The sequence below is a fragment of the Anomaloglossus baeobatrachus genome, chromosome 2, assembly GCF_048569485.1.
Source record: "Anomaloglossus baeobatrachus isolate aAnoBae1 chromosome 2, aAnoBae1.hap1, whole genome shotgun sequence".
NCBI lineage: Eukaryota > Metazoa > Chordata > Amphibia > Anura > Aromobatidae > Anomaloglossus > Anomaloglossus baeobatrachus.
Genome location: NC_134354.1, coordinates 363,811,380 through 363,823,392, shown reverse-complemented (window position 1 = coordinate 363,823,392; position 12,013 = coordinate 363,811,380).

Genomic DNA, 12,013 nt, shown 5'->3' with positions numbered 1-12,013 from the left:
GGAGTGCCGGAGATTTATTTGGAATACAGCTTCTTTGTAATGGCGGATAATGTGTAAGGCTAAGTTCACACTTCAGTTGTTTTAAATCCGTCAGGTCCGTCAGCAACGGATCAGTCATTTTCAAGATGTCAATTGATGCAACGGATGTGTTTTTTACAGGATTCCTTTCACAGGAATCCTGTGAAAAAACTGATCCGTTGCGTCCGTTACATCCGTTATGCGTCCGTTTTTTGACGGATCAGTCATGATCCGTTTGTGTTTGGGACAGCCCAGGGGGTGTGCCAAACATGCTGGGCATGCTCAGTAGAGCATGACGGAATCCTGCGCTGGATTCCGTCGTAAGACGGATTACGACGGAATCCAGCACCATAGACATACATTACAAGCTTGACGGATGGCAACGGATTCCTGCGGGGCACGTTTATTTTGACGGCCCGAAAAACGTTAGGGTACTTTCACACTTGCGTTTATTTCCTTCCGTTATAATCCGCCCTTTTGGAAAACAGCGGAATCCGTTAACGGATTCCGCTGTTTCCCATAGACTTGTATGGGTGACGGATTGTACCAAAAGGACCTGCGTTGCTTCCGCTGGGCGACGCTCCGTTGCTTCTGCCCAGCGGGAGCAACGCAGCATGTAACGTTATTTTGAGCAGCGGAATCCTCTGGATTTCACTGCGCATGCGCTTTTTTTTTTAAATCAAACTTTATTTTGGCTTGCGGTGGCCGAACGTTCAGCTGAGCGCCCGGCCGTCGGCAAGCGACAGCTCTCAGCTGAGCGACCGGCCGCCAGCATGCCCGGCCGCTGGCAAGTCACAGCGCTCAGCTGAGCGCCCGCCCGGCCGCCGGCATGCCCAGCCGCCGGCAAGTGACAGTGCTCAGCTGAGCGCCCGCCCGGCCGCCGGCATGCCCGGCCGCCGGCAAGTGACAGCGCTGAGCTGAGCGCCCGCCCGCCGGCATGCCCGGGCGCCGGCAAGTGACAGCGCTCAGCTGATCACCCGGCGTTCGGCTGCAGGGAGCGATCAGCTGATCACCCGGCGGCCGGCAAGTGACAGCGCTCAGCTGATCACCCGGCGGCCGGCTACTGGGAGCGATCAGCTGATCACCCGGTGGCCGGCTACTGGGAGCGATCAGCTGATCACCCGGCGGCCGGCTGCAGGGACCGATCAGCTGATCGTTCACAATAGTCTGCCGCTGGTAAAACTGTAAAAAAAAAAAAAAAATCAAAACGAATTGCGTTGTTTTGCAGCATCCGTTGCATCTGTTGTGCCACTATATGCAACACATCCGTTGCATTTGTTACACAACGCAATGCAATGGATACCGTTCAACGCAAGTGTGAAACTAGCCTTACATTCTGCGTTGCTACCCGCTCGGCGGTCAGTCAAAAACGACGGACCGCGACGCAGCGGATGCAACGCATGGTCATCAGTCGCAATCCGTCACTAATAGAAGTCTATGGGGAAATACTGGATTCCTGCAAAATATTTTGCAGGATACCGTAATTCCCCAAGGCGACGGATTGTGACTGATGCAAAACAACTGAAGTGTGAACTTAGCCTAATACACCACTATATTGGATCTTCCATGGTGACAGATCTGTTCATGCCCTGTGGATGACATCACAGCAGACAGTAATACTCCACCACCATTTTCTACTAGTATTGCTGGTGAAGGTATTACTTATAATCACATTGCCAATCATCAAGAATACCTGTGAAAAAATGAACTGTGAAACTGTGACTTCATATAATTCTTAACTTAGGATTCTTAGGGGTTACCTTGTCTACAGGATTTAGAAGAAAATGAAGACAAAGCTGCAAGATAAGTTACGGTAAATTGATTCCTTGGACAATGTATGCATGAACTGCTGTTGAGGACTGAAGCGTGCACAGACTGAAGACAAGATGTAGCCAAAATCACAGCAGCAATTAAATAGATCCATCACATTAAAATCAAGTATGGGAAAAAGTCCTGACAGTGCATGGCTTCATAAGACAACATGACTGATGGTATCGTGTGCTCATAATCTGGAGGAAAAAATACTTCTATCTGACAATGATTTCTGCTCTGGTCTGTAATATCGCCAAAGAGCATTGCTGAACTATGCAGATGCTATGCAGCCGCATACAGAATACCAATACCATGCTACTTATAGCATGCTGTGTTTAAAAGCACCATAAACAGACTAAAAGGAGAAATAAACAATACAGCATAAATCTACTGTAAATCTGCATGACACTATTATATTTCTCGTAAATATTGAGCCCCTTCTAAAGAGCCTAATAGATATTCAATTGATGACAAATATCAGCCGACCATGTAATCAGAAACTTATGGCCATGGTGTTGCAGATAGTAAACATCTTATGCTTTGTGGCAATCTGCAGTCCAATCTTGATGGTTGTATGAAATTTCATGTACATAGTGAAAAGCAAAAAATCTGTGTAACTGTCATTTTAGGAGAACTTGCAGCAGAATGTTTCTCTAAATCCTCCTTTCTTCTCTCCGCTCCAGTCTTCATAAACATTGATGAGCACCAAGTGTCATGTATCTCAGTAATGGCAATGTATGTATGCACGAAAGACAGATTTTGCCTGTGAATTGAGAATATTTAGAATTAAATATCAGTTTAGGAAAGAAAAGGAGATTTCTCTGATGATATATACACAGTATATTACAAAGTTGCTTATTTTTATGTGTACTATTAATTTATGAAAAAAGTTAAACTTTTAGCCTCCTAGACATGCAGTATCCAATCAGTTTGTTCCATTTTTTTCCCTCCTCTTTAAGTGGCACCAGGGCTGCCACTAGGAATTTCAGGGTCCCATACTGGCAACATTTTGGGGTCCCCTTGAGACTCCACCCAGGCTCCACCCCACTCCGCCTTCTCCCCTCGAACTTTCCACAGTCTTGGAAAAACTGCCAATTCTGCAAATCATCCTCTCCAATCAAACATCAATCGCGGTTCAGCTTTGCTATGCAGGGCAGTCTTCATATAGGATGCACAGACATAATTGTTCTGAATGTCATCCGAGTGGGTACTGGTGTGGAGCTCCCTCTGGTGGCCAGGAATGGTAATGAAGCTGAGTTGCATTCTGTGATTCAGACAGGTGATGGAATTAATTGGGAATCCAGGAAATCCTATTGCAGATCAGCCTAGTTTATTTAGGAAAGCATTGTGTGCCTGGCGTTTGCCGGTGATAGATGTTCCTGCTTGTTTCTGAAGATGGCTGGGAGTTTTACCTTTTGATTTTCCCATTTATTTGGTGCCTAAATCTACTCCAGATAAGGTTACTGTTTCTGTGCTTAATTACTGGATTTGCACTTAAGAGTGTTTCTGCATATTCCATTTGGTTCTGCGTTTCGTTTCTTGTATGTGAGGATCTGTATTTCTGCTTTTCGGAGCAGGGCAGTCCCTCCAACAAGGTCAGTTTTGGATTATTTGCACTTTAGAATATTACTTGTTCTGTGATTTTGTTTCTTCCCATTATATCTGCAGTTCTGTTTAAAGTGTCAAGCACAAGAGTACCTGATATTGTAGGGGAGAGTCCATGTGATTTCAGTATTTTTTATCAGGAGATTGGTATTTTTACAGTGTTTTTTGCTGGCCGCAATCAGTTATCTGTTCTGTCCTGTTCTATCTAGTAAGTCGGGTCTCACCTTTGCTGATCTATATTTTCTATCTGTGTATTGTGTTTTCTTACATCACCATTGTTGCATGTTTGGGGCTTGCTATTTCTTTGGGGACTGCTCTGAGGCAAGTTAGGATTCCTCATTTCTACCTTTGAGGTGTAGCAAGTTTCTCAGGCAGTGACGAGGTGCCTAGGTATGTTAGGAACATCCCACTGCTACTTCTAGTGATGTCTGATAGAGAGGGGATTGCGGTCAGCTCAGTTTCCAACTACTCTTGTGGTTTTTGTTTTTCTCCTCATTAATGGGATTTTTCATGATCGTCCACAGTTACCAGATCATAACATATAATACAGGCTATAGTGTGCACCTGTATATACAGTATGGTGCTGTGTATAAACAAGAAACAGGAGCCGAAAGACAGACACACACAGATTATACTTATCAGCCGCCAATGGAGTCTTGGCGCTCGGCAGTGATTCGAGGATCTTCTCCCTTCACGGTGATGTCATTCTTCTTCCGGTATTGTCTTGTTTGTACTGCGCATGGCAGACTCTTTAATGCATGTGTAGCGCCCCACGGGGCAGGGGGTTAGCCTACTCTTAGCCAGGCCGTTGAGGGTTAGGTCTGGAGGTGTCACGGGTGGCCTTGCCCGGTTCCATTGCCCTGAGGCGTACACAAAATGGAGGGGAAAGTTGGGTGATGGGGATGGTTTGTCATGACGCCACCTGTGGTATGCGGCCAGGTAATTAGCCACCGCTGCACAGGGATCCTCGCTGGGGCTGGTGTTAATGCAGCCGAGGTGGTGTCACTCCCCACAGGTGAAGCGGGCCCCGGGAGGATGAAGGGGATAGCATCCCTAGGAGCGCCGAAGCGCGGGGCAACGGCGTCAGTAAATCAGAGTCTCAGTCAGCAGCTGCGGTTCCAGGTTCCTTTACTCACTGATTGGATGCTGCACCCCAGGTACTGGTCTCTGCCGTCACGGGCTCTGGTCAATTCTAGGCGAATCGGAAAGCCACCACCGGTATTTGAGAGAGAGAGAGAGAGTGTCCTTTCTGCAGGGTGTTCCCGTTAGAAGTGAGGAAACCGGGCTGAGCTCCCGCTTCAAGCCTTGGGCCCCATGAAGAAAAAGAAGAGTACAAAGTGATTTATGTTGCCAGAACTGTGGTCTCGACTAGACTGAAATTTGTGTGGTGGTTGCGCTTACCTCTACCCCCAGTGGCACCCGCCCCCCAGGTGGTTGTCCTGGCGACTAGAAAGTCCCATGTCCCATGATGGCCACCCCCTGTCTGCCCCAAGCCAACTCCCCGTGAGAAGGCACTAACTGTACGTAAGATGAAATGTGACAACACCAATGGTTAACCCCCTCCTCACCTGAGATGGGTACCTTAACTGAGGAACAGTACCCTGTGGTACCGGAGCCTCAGGGGCGCCACATATGCGCAGTACAAACTTCACAATAATGAACAGCGGAACAGAGGGTGGGCCAGCAACCCCCTCTGCTGTAGCCATACGATTAAGTAGCTGCAGTTATGACAGGGTTAATAAAGCTAAATACTGTATTTTTTTAACTATAAGACACACCGCAGGTTTATACAGCAGAAAATAAAAAAAAACACATTTTTTCTATTAAAACTTTCCTGGTGGTGTAAAGGGGTGGGGGTTCATTATTGCTAATTTTAATGTACTAAGGTAAATAAGGAGGTAATAAATCTATTGTTATTGTCTTTCTGCAGTATATATATATTACACACATACACAGCTCTGCTACATATGCTCATAGACATACATGCCCATATAAATACACGGCTCTGCTACATACCCATAGTCATACACTGCTTTGCTACATGCCCATAGATATATACAGTTTTGCTACGTGCCCACAGGCATACACAACTTTGCTCCATGCAAATGTAGACACACACAACTTTACTACATGTGTAGGAAGGTGTACACAACAGCCTGTTTAATTAGACAAACCTAGTAGGATAAGATACTGCCATCTGCTGGCCGAGGAAAGAATTGCCTAGAAAAGAAAAGTCACCTAGGAAGGATAAGCCAGTCAGCAGTTTCCTGGAGGGAGGCTATTCAGGGAAGGACGAGTTCAGAAGGGAGCACTGACAAACAACAAGACATAAAAGCCCTGGGCTGACCGGAAGGGGAGTTCTGGCACCAAGAATGTGAAGCTGAGAGACGTTCACGCAGAGGTTAGGATGGTGGCCTCCCCTGCAGGAGAGTCAAGTGGCCTGGTCATTACTCCTAAGCAATCCAGTCTGAGAAGATTACCCTGAGTCTAGTCCGCAAGGTCAAGCCCCCGACATCGCCTGACAAGACCATGAGTCTTAACGTGCTGCGAAACTGTTAATTGAATGATGCCAAGTATGCAATGCTAATTTGAGATAAACAATTAAATCTAATTAAGAATCTATATATATAATTGTCTTATTCTGTCTGTCTGTCTGTCTTGCTCCAAAATGAGTCATTACAGTGACAACTGTCGCATTGGCCGCTGGTTCGGGCCGGCCACGTCCCCCACATGCATTGGCCGCTCGGCACGGCCACGACCCCCACACACTCTGCCCGCTCGGCCATGCCCCCCACACACTGCCCGCTCGGCCATGCCCCCCACACACTCTGCCTGCTCGGCCACGCCCCCCTCACACTTTGCCCACTCGGCCACACCCCCCACACACTGCCCGCTCGGCCATGCCCCCCACACACTCTGCCCGCTCGGCCACACCCCCCACACACTCTGCCCGCTCGGCCACACCCCCCCACACACTCTGCCCGCTCGGCCACGCCCCCCCACACACTCTGCCCGCTCGGCCACACCCCCCACACACATTGGGCACCTATACAGCTCCCCCCCAGGACTACTCCACCTAATAGACATCTCCCCCCAGGACTACTCCACCTATTAGGCACCTCCCCCCAGGACTACTCAACCTATTATACCCCTCCCCCAGGACTACTACTATTATACTCCTCTCCCCCCAGGACTACTCCTCCTATTAGACTCCTCTCCCCAGAGTACTACTCCTCCTATTATCCTCCTCTTCCCCCATGACTACTCCTCCTATTAGACTCCTCTCCCCCCAGGACTACTCCTCCTATTATCCTCCTTTCCCCCCAGGACTACTCCTCCTATTAGACTACTCTCCCCCCAGGACTACTCCTCCTATTATCCTCCTCTCCCCCCAGGACTACTCCTCCTATTATACTCCTCTCCCTCCAGGACTACTCCTTCTATTATACTCTTCTCCCCCCAGGACTACTCCTCCTATTATACTCCTCTCCCCCCAGGACTACTCCTCCTATTATACGCCTCTCCCCCCAGAACTACTCCTATTATCCTCCTCTCTCCCCAGGACTACTTTTATTATACTCCTCTCTCCCCAGGACTATTTTTATATACTCCTCTCCTGCCAGGACTACGCCTCCTATTATCCTCCTCTCCCCCCAGGACTACTCCTCCTATTATCCTCCTCTCCCCCCAGGACTACTCCTCCTATTATACTCCTCTCCCCCTAGGACTACTCCTCCTATTATACTCCTCTCCCCCCAGGACTATTCCTCCTATTATACTCCTCTCCCCCCCAGGACTACTCCTCCTATTATACTCCTCTCTCCCCAGGACTACTCCTCCAACACACACACACACACACTGCACAAAACATACCTCCCCCAAAACACACACACACACCCACACACCGCGCAACACACACAGCACCACACGCAAACGCTGCAGACGCACAGCGCTCCACAAACAATGCAACTCACGATGCAACACCGCTCTCACACACCGCCACACCCAAACAACACCCAGAACATTTACAGCGCCCTACACAAACACTTGGTAACTACACACAACAACATCTATATATATAACCAAAATCATAGATTAACTACACAATAAATTCTAGAATACCCGATGCGTTAGAATCGGGCCACCTTCTAGTCTAACATAACAGACTCAAACAAGCAGTTTATAAGTATAATAAATGGTCACGTGTTCTTTGAACCTTAAGTCATAGTAAAATGTATGCCACGTACAAAGGTTGCAAGATCCCCTGTATGTCTAATCATGGAAAGCCCTTCACATCAAAGAAACATTTTATGTAGCAGGTGATTGTTTTGCTCTGAACAAGAAGATAATTATTCTATCATAAGATTAAAGACAGGTGCATTGTGATCATGGTCACAGAGGATGCGATTATAACTGAGCCTGAGGAAGGGTCTGACGCCAGCGCCTATTTCAGTTAAATGTGTGTTGAAATGTATTGCGGAGCTTAGAGCCATTGTCTCCCTGTACTGCAATAGCTATACATGTCACTTACACATCAGATGTCACTGCCATGTGCCGCCCCGCTCCCCTGTTAGTTATGGAAGAGGACAAGTAGGGAAACTAGAAAAGGTAAGGAAGAATTGTTTATTATTTGAATATGTTGGAGAAGAGCATAGGACGGGGGACATTATTAAAGAATTGAACCAGGATGGGGGACATTAAGGGAGGAGGGAAAAATGGGGGCCATTAACCCCTTCCTAACATTTGATGTAATTTTACATCATGTTCCGGGAAGGGGTTCCTGCAAAATGACAAACTAATGTGGCAATCTCCTGTCACAGTGTCTTCAGATAGTGATTAGGGCAAGGTGCCTGTTGTATCTGACAGGAGGGCATCTGCGCTTGTCGCCCACTGCGACTTCGATCACTGTGAATGGCTCTTCATTTCTGAACAGCCAATCACAGCGATTTCAATGTTTCGGCAAATGAAACATTGACTGATCATAGGCTGCTGTTATAGCAGTGCTAGGAGACAGCAATGTCAACAGCTCCAGTGCTGATTAATGCGATCAGGCGATGACGTCCGATAGACCAATCAGTGGGCAGGATGGCAGTCTGACCTCTCAATGACTGCTCTGCTCCACCTCATTTCAGCTTTGAAATGTGTGCAGATTGGTGATTGTGTTGATCTGCTGCCAGCGTGCCTGAAACATGTAGTGCCACAGACTATTTTAGCCTGTGCCACCACTTATACTGCTGCTGCTGTTTGAAGACCTGAAGAAAATAAGTTCCTGTCCTGTTCCTGCCCCCTTCTTTTTTACTAATCCACTCCGAACCCTTCTTTCCTTCTCCCCTTTCCATGAGCCTTTCCTCAACCCCACTTCTGATTGTTTGATTTTTGGCATACTTCCCTCTTTGCACAACCTTCTTGTGTACGTCCTACAGCCGCTGAGCTGCTGATCAGTGATACAGATCACTAATAGACATCCATTCTGTGCTCGTTTTTGGTCAGGATTTTTTTTTTTCCGGTCTATTTTTTTCCCCCTGTGCACCATCTTTGTGCATGTGTTCTTCAGCCGCTGAGCGACTGATCAGTGACGTACATCGTTGATCGGTATCCATGCTAGCTATTTGCTAGGAAATCTTTTATCATATCCCTTATTTTTCCTTGGTTCCGGTTATTGTTTCTTTTTTCTTAAAAAAATTAAAACAAGAATCAAATAATAATAATAATAATAGTGTAGATTAGTTGATAGGACTAGATAGAGCCAGTGTAGTCTCTAGTAAAAAAAATTATATATACTGTAGTAATTAGCTAAGCTACAGGTTTTTTTTTACTAAAATATAGCCATAATTAGCATCAGTTAGTAAAGTGTAAAAAAAAAAAAACAAACAAAAAGATAATTTAGATTAGTTGATAGAGATAGATTAGGGACAGTCTAATCAACAGTAAAAATATATTGTATTAATCAGCTTATACTACAGTATTTTTTTCCTAAAATATAATTTTAATCAGATAGTTGCGGACTTTCAGTAATTGTTTTTTTACTGACACCGATTTAGTTATTGTAGTTTCAGAATTTTAGTGGAAAATTATTGTAGTAATACGCATGTGCCTTCCTTGCCTCTGATACCAATAGTGAGGGAGAGGAGGCCACCTTCCTCTATTTTTCCATTTTGTTCTCTTCTTCCTCCAATGATAACGAACCCCCATGCAAACGCCCAGACAGCAAATGAGCCAACACCTCCATTAGTGACCCCTTATTGACCTCCCCACAAAAAAAAATGAGCATCAGACTCCCAATTTTATTTTGTAGTCCGATCAGGAATCTAATTTGATACTAACGGCTTTTTCAAAATCTTTTTCTTTGAGGATTTTGTAAATCCCATTGTGGTTTGTTCAAATTTTTACATCCCACAATTTCTTACCCAAAACCCCCCCTTCATCAGTTGCAAACTGGACACCCTTAGGCGGGCTTTGCACGTTGCGACATCGCAAGCCAATGCTGCGATGTCGCAAGCGATAGACCCTGCCCCCATCGCAGGTACGATATCATTTGATAGCTGGCGTAGCGAAAATTATCGCTACGCCAGCTTCACATGCACTTACCTGCCCTGCGACCGTCGCTCTGGCCGGTGACCCGCCTCCTTCCTAAGGGGGCGGGTCGTGCGGCGTCATAGCGACGTCACACGGCAGGCGGCCAATAGCGGCGGAGGGGCGGAACTGAACAGGATGTAAACATCCCGCCCACCTTCGTCCTTCCGCATAGCCGCCGGCGGCAGGTAAGGAGAAGTTCCTCGCTCCTGCGGCTTCACACACAGCGATGTATGCTGCCGCAGGAACTAGGTACAACATCGTACCTGTCGCGGCACCGGCATTATGGAAATGTCGGTGAATGCAACTATGATACAATAACGACGTTTTTGCGCTCGTTAATCGTATCATCTAGCATTTACACAGTACGATGTCGAAAGTGACGCCGGATGTGCGTCACTTTCGATTTGACCCCACCGACATCGCACGTGCGATGTCTCAACGTGCAAAGCCGCCCTTAGACTCAGTTGAAAAGATTTAATTTTGGGGCCTTGTCCTTTACACGGGGATAGTGAAGAAGCCAGAAGTCTGGCAATATTAGAGTGCTAATATTTTATATAACACTCACGTTTTCCAAAATTCAATCCAGCTCACCTCCGCCTGACATCCAAATGTTGAACACGGAAACCAGTCCTGCCACGGCCGTTTAAACAGTTTAAAGTTCCAGAACCGTAATATATATTTTCTCCAGTTTTCCGTATGGCTATATCCCGGACATGCTTTGGGGCTATTCACAAAGTTTTGCATTACAACAATTATACATAATGTCCCCCCCACGATTACCCCAAGTTTGACCGAATTTTCAAAGTTAGGCAAGTCATTGATCACTTCAGCAACAAATTTGCTGAGGTGTACAATCCCCGAAGGATCATCTGCATGGAGTCCCTAATACACTTCAAGGTAGGCTTAAATCTAGGCAATACCTGCCCAGTAAGAGGGCCAGGCAAAGAATTAAACTGTACCAGCTGTGTGAGAGTACTTCAGCCACAAATGTAGGGTTTATGAAGGGAGGGACACATAGATTCATCCCCCTAAATGCTCCCCTGTCCTTGGAGTGAATGGGGAAATTATGTGGAAATTTGTGCACCCACTACTGTATCAGGGTTATCACCTCTACGTAGATAACCTCTACACTAGCATCCTACTCTTGAAATTCCTCTTTGGCAGAGCAACCACAGAATGCAGACTGTGCACAAAAATCAAAGAAGTCTCTCTAAGTTGCTAATTGGGCAACTGCTCAGAAAGGGCAAGAGCAGAGCCCAATTTAGCGAGAGCATACTGATGGTAAAGTATAGGACTAGAGAGATGCCTTTTTCTTGACCACAATACATGATAATGGCAACACCTTGACCACTGTATAAGGTACCACTACACAGGTTCCTAAACCAGACTGTGTTCTGGGGTACAATAAAATCATGAGCAAGTTGATGTTTTTAATCAATTTAATCAATTACTTCAGCCCTACAGTGCCATGCAGAAAGCTAAGGTGTAGTATAAGAAGCTGGTCATGCACATTGTACAGATATATAATGCTTGCGTTCTATCACGATCTGCAGTCCGGACAGGAACATTCCTTCAGTTTCAAGATGTAGTGATCAAGGCCCTAATATTTGGAAGTCAGGAAGGAGAAAGTCTCAGTACTTCTGTAACTGATGGTGCCCGTATAGTGGCAGGGGCAAAATTTTTCCGCTGAGGTCCCCCATTCTGGAAAGAATGTAAGGTCATAAAAAAGGAGTAAACTGTATTAAAGAAGGTGGATAAGAAAGGACACCATTTTTAAGTGTTACACCTACCCCAACAAACCTGCTCTGTGCATAACAGAATGTTTCAAACAGTACCAATCATTCAAGGATTACTGACTTACTTTAATTTATTGCATGAGTTGATGTACACTATACAACTTGCATATACCACCCTAATCTACTCTAAACAACTCAGATATGCCAACCTGATGTACTCTACACAACTCACATATGGCAACTACATTATAAAATTCACATACTAA